A 4,784-nucleotide genomic window follows, 5' to 3' on the forward strand; every position below is an offset into this window, starting at 1 on the left:
GCATGTCCCTTAAAGTGAACACTCGTGAAGAAATCGGGAAGAGCTGATGAGCAATTTTCAGGGAGGACGGTAGTTGCATGCAACATATAAAGGAGTGTGAAAGTTGGCTCTAAGAGAGAAAGACACAGAAGAGAGAGAGAGAGAGAGAGAGAGAGAGAGAGAGAGAGAGAGAGAGAGAGAGAGAGAGAGAGAGAGAGAAAGAGAAAGAGAGAGAGAGAGAGAGACAGCGAGAGACAGCGAGACAGAGACAGAGAGAGATGATTCTTTGATATCAATTTAATGAATTGAGAAGGAAGGAGATACTCAGCCACTAGAGTAGAATAGATCCGCCTCTCCCCTCCGCCTGTAATTGTTTGACACATGCCTTGTTGTCACAAAGTGGGGTGGCTTCCCAGACCCTGCTGAAAAAAGGTGCAAAGTAATAATGAGTATTTAACAAGGCTCATAAATCAGGGTTGATGAGAAGTGCAGCGAGAGACTCGTAAGCTGGAACGCACAGACTGGAGAAGGGCCTGGCTCGGAGGGGAAGTACCCAGGGCAAAGGGGTGGGAAGGAGAGAAGGCCCGTGCCATCATGAGCATCTGGGGAGGCGTGCCAATCCCAGACCCCCAAGAAGGGGGTTTGGAAGCTCGAATACTTTCTGGGTTAAAGTATCAGAATCATTACCAACATAAATAATAACAATCCTCGTGAAACTGTAGTCAACTGACACTGAGCTTCCTCTCGCTGACTCCTTATAATCTAGGCTCTATAAAATGAGTGCCTTCAGCTCCGCACTGGTGCCTCCCTGAGATGAATGAACACAGTTGTGTCTTTGGAATGGGAGGTAGTGAAGCTGCGGTTTCCCCCAAATTAGTGTAAACCTCCACATCAAAGACTGAAGACGTTCTAGTTTAGAAATGAGCGGAGATTTATTTCCAGAGGTGGTTGTTATTGTTGTTGTTTTAAGATGAGAGGGGTGGGGGCAGCTAAATAATAATTTAATTTTCGTATCAATCTTGAACAAAACAAACAAACAACAACAAAAACAATAAAAAAGAGAAGAAAGACGTGAGCTGCCAACCAAATGATAACCGTCATTTGTTTTCTCACTAACAAGCACTAAGGAGGAACAAAAAGGATTTGGAAAATAAATCTTTATAAAAGCTGCTTTAACCGTATCCTCCAGATAGGAAGGGGTAAGGAAGATCTATTATGCTGGCAAAATAGAAAAATCTCACAAATTAACCTCTCCTTCTCTCTCTCTCTCTCTCTCTCTCTCTCTCTCTCTCTCTCTCTCTCTCTCTCTCTCTCTCTCTCACACACACACACACACACATACTTAAACCCAGCAACCAAACCTAATTTAAATAAATATTCATCTATTTTGCTCACTGAAGATGCTTCGCTATTTCATTCGTTTCCTAGCCCCTAGACCCTCTTTATCTTGATTCTTTTTCCTTTCCCACCTCCCTCGCCCCAACATTCGTAATATGCACATACAACTATGTATTATATATTTAACATGCACAAATAGAAGTGTGTATCTTTGGAGCAATCACGATGAGGACTTGTAACCCAACATATATCTAAGTCAACTCCATTCTCAAATTGTGCTCTGCTAAGCATCTTATCCTTTCCATAGTTAGGTGACTTCTTTCAACATCTCTGTCATCTCCATTTGAAGATATTTTCAACGGTTTATCACTGCCATCTCCAGCCCTGCACATTTCCAGCAGGTTATCACAACTGCCAGTCCCCCCTCGCTGCTATGTTTTGCTGATTACCGTCAGTGCCCTCAGACTCTGGGTGCCGATTCCCAGCACTGCAATATCCACTCTTAGGACATCTGGAGCAGATCAAAATCATTGACTTCATTTCAAGTAGAGCCAGTGTTAGAGCCTCACTCAGCCTCTCTCTTCACTCAGACCTTTTAGTCAATTCTTGCAGAACCAGCCTTTAGTTAAAATTCGGCCAAGCAGCGACCCCTATGTCTGGATTTGCATTTTTATCGGCCCCTCTATCTAAAATGATTTGTTAATTTAAAAGGGGGGAGGGGGAAAAGAGAAGAAAAGGAAATGGAAGAGGAGAAGAAAGGAATGAGAAAAGAGGAAATGAGGAGGAGTAAAAGGAAAAGGAGGAGGAGGAGGAAAAGAAGGAAGAAAAAGAGGAAGACAGAAGAGGAGGAGGAGGAGGAGGAGGAGGAGGAGGAGGAGGAGGAAGAGGAGGAGGAGGAGGAGGAGGAGGAGGAGGAGGAGGAGGAGGAGGAGGAGGAGGAGGAGGAGGAGAAAAGAAAACCGTTTGGCTGTGGATTCAGCCTAGAGAACCAGGGAAGAACAAACTTATGCAAATTCCTGAGGAACGTGTTTTGTTTTTTTTTGTTTTGTTTTTGTTTTGGGGGGTGGGGGAGGGGGAGGAGCGTAGGGTTATTCAAGTGAAATTTATCTATTATCTGATCTTTGAATTCGAGGAGCTTGGCCATTTGGGCCAACTTATTTTAAGTACCGTGCAATTTGTCTTAAACAATTACAGCAGGTATAGTCACGTTAACGTCCAGAGTTATACTCCATTTCTTTCTCCTAGAATTACTGTATTCATGAGCTTTTCCGTCAAAAGGTGACTGTTCTTCATTCTGGTCTCAGTTCTTTTTTTCAGTGTTCTTTCTTACTTATTGTTCTTGAGGTTAAAATGTTTTTGCTAATAAATTGGTATCCTGTTCTTAGAATGGGGTGAGGGGATGGAGAAGAGGATTTGATCTAAGTTAAGAGGACATTCAACCAATGCAAACATTGGATGTCAAAAATGGTGGGATTTTTTTTAAACTCAAAAGTTTAAAACAAAAGCAACAATATAGCAGAGAAACAAAGTTTTATATACCTTTTGGTATTTTTCCTTGTTCTATCACTAGTCCATTTAAAGTGTAATCTAAATAATTCATTCCCATTCAAACATTTTGCTTTGATAAGGGAGGCATGGGGATTGAAAGGGGAGGATACCAGTTACCTTTTTCTTCCACTTTTTTTTTTTTGAGCCGAAGGAGAAAACAGAAAATCTCTCTCCAATATTTCTTGATTTTTTTTTTCTTTTTTCCTCTCTCTGTTTCATTTAATGGTGATCTTGATGGTAATTTTTCTGTCCAATTTGCTTGGTTGCCTACGTTTGACCACATGCAGCTGTCCTTAAAAAAAAAAGGGGGGGGGGGGGAGAAAGAAAAGGGAAAAGGTAAATGACATAGGTACGATGTAATCCCAGAATCTTCCACACCACTTATTAATTTATTAACTTATTAATTTAATCTCAAATTCATTCTCTTAGTCTAGAAGTCCAAAGATCTCAATCTGCTTTTCCAAATGTTTGAAAAATTAAACATATTTGGAAAGTTTGGCCACAGGTATTATCTTCATGGGCTGCCATATTTCAACCTACTGAAGTAATGAATGATTTTAATTTGGCTTGCAATTTAAGTTCATGTCCTTGCTAACAAGCCATTCCCCTCATTTTCAAATTAAACTTATGTTTGATTCCTGATTTTCCTGTCTCTAGCTTGCTCTATTTGGCTCCGGCCATCCACATGTTAGAGGCTGGCTAGATCAGGTTGACAGTTAAAAAAAAAAAAAAAAAAAAAAAAAACTTTCCAAATAGGAGCGAGAAAAGGTACACTTGATACAATTTTGAGCTCCCATTTGGACGTCAATCCATTATTGTTAATGTTATTAATATTTTATTAGGCATTGATAATAATATGGAAGAAAAAAGCCACGTCTTATCCTTTAATTGATATTTTCTAACCATAAGACGAAGATATCCTTACTACCCAATTTTAAAATGCTAAATAATACAAAACCATTTGTATTCTAAAGTGATTAGTAAGATAATGACCAAGAAAAAAATGGGGGGGGGGGCAATGGGTAGGAAAGATTCTTCTTGACATTCTTCAATTGAGGATCCTTTCTGATCCACATTCCACTTAGATCTTTAAAGTTTCAGTGCTGGGTGGTTATTATATGAGTGGAGTGTGTGTGTGAGTGTGTATGTGTGTGTGCGTGTGTGTAAAACAATGTGTTTGTTTACCTCACCTTTAGTTATTTATCATCTGATAAAGGGACACTTCACTTTACTAAATCCATTAGTGATTTTTGAAGAACCTTTCTCCATATTGATATTAGTCCCCTCTCCTTTTTTGAGAAAAGGGTTATCACTAATGGGGCTTTGATGGTCCAGAGAGAAATATGGGAAGGGATGGGTGTGAAAGAAGAGAAAGCATTTCTCTTTGGGAATGGGTGGGAGAATAGGTTTATTTCCCCTCTTGAAAACTATTCCGATTACAAGAAAGAATTTGTGTCAGTTTCAGGGGATTTCTGAAGATTGAAGGGAGTGGGGGAGTAGATTAGCTGGAACTATGAGAAAACAAAAACAATGCAGAAGAAGACACTCCTCAGATCAGAGAAATTAAAGCCTGATTATACCACTAGCAATTAGTAATTACTATTATGGACGTTATTATTGCTAATTACAGGCGGTGGATCCATGTATGTCCTCCAGCCATAGAACAGGAATTGGGTGCTTTAATTATTCACCATGGAATCACCAATAAGCTGGAACAGGCTACTTAGGTCTTTAAAATATAACTGCTCACAGTTGTTTTGGGAAATTAGCATGACTTTTGAAATTTACACCAAAATCTCGTTATTTAAATCTCGTCAGTGAAAGATTGAATGAATTAGGAAATGCACGCTCAGAAACTGAAAATCACTTGTCCTGCCTTAAAAGTTAGTGTCTCCTTTGAGAAAAACAATCATGCTAGA

General features: G+C 39.7%; 1 long non-coding RNA gene across 3 annotated transcripts in view; it reads right to left on the reverse strand.

The window, feature by feature from the left end:
* Positions 1-248: 248 nt before the first annotated feature.
* The window catches only part of LOC127561518 (uncharacterized), a 6,643-nt gene continuing 2,107 nt past the window's right edge, over positions 249-4,784 (reverse strand). Inside the window, exons 3-4 of one of the 3 annotated variants that reach the window (XR_007953492.1) lie at positions 2,983-3,157; positions 249-398 (exon numbers count right to left, since the gene is read on the reverse strand). This is a non-coding gene — a long non-coding RNA (uncharacterized LOC127561518). Of the gene's footprint in view, positions 402-2,982; positions 3,158-4,784 lie in introns of all 3 variants that reach the window. The other 2 variants (XR_007953493.1, XR_007953491.1) reach the window with 2 other exon arrangements.

This window comes from Antechinus flavipes, chromosome 1 (assembly GCF_016432865.1).
Source record: "Antechinus flavipes isolate AdamAnt ecotype Samford, QLD, Australia chromosome 1, AdamAnt_v2, whole genome shotgun sequence".
Taxonomy (NCBI): Eukaryota; Metazoa; Chordata; class Mammalia; order Dasyuromorphia; family Dasyuridae; genus Antechinus; species Antechinus flavipes.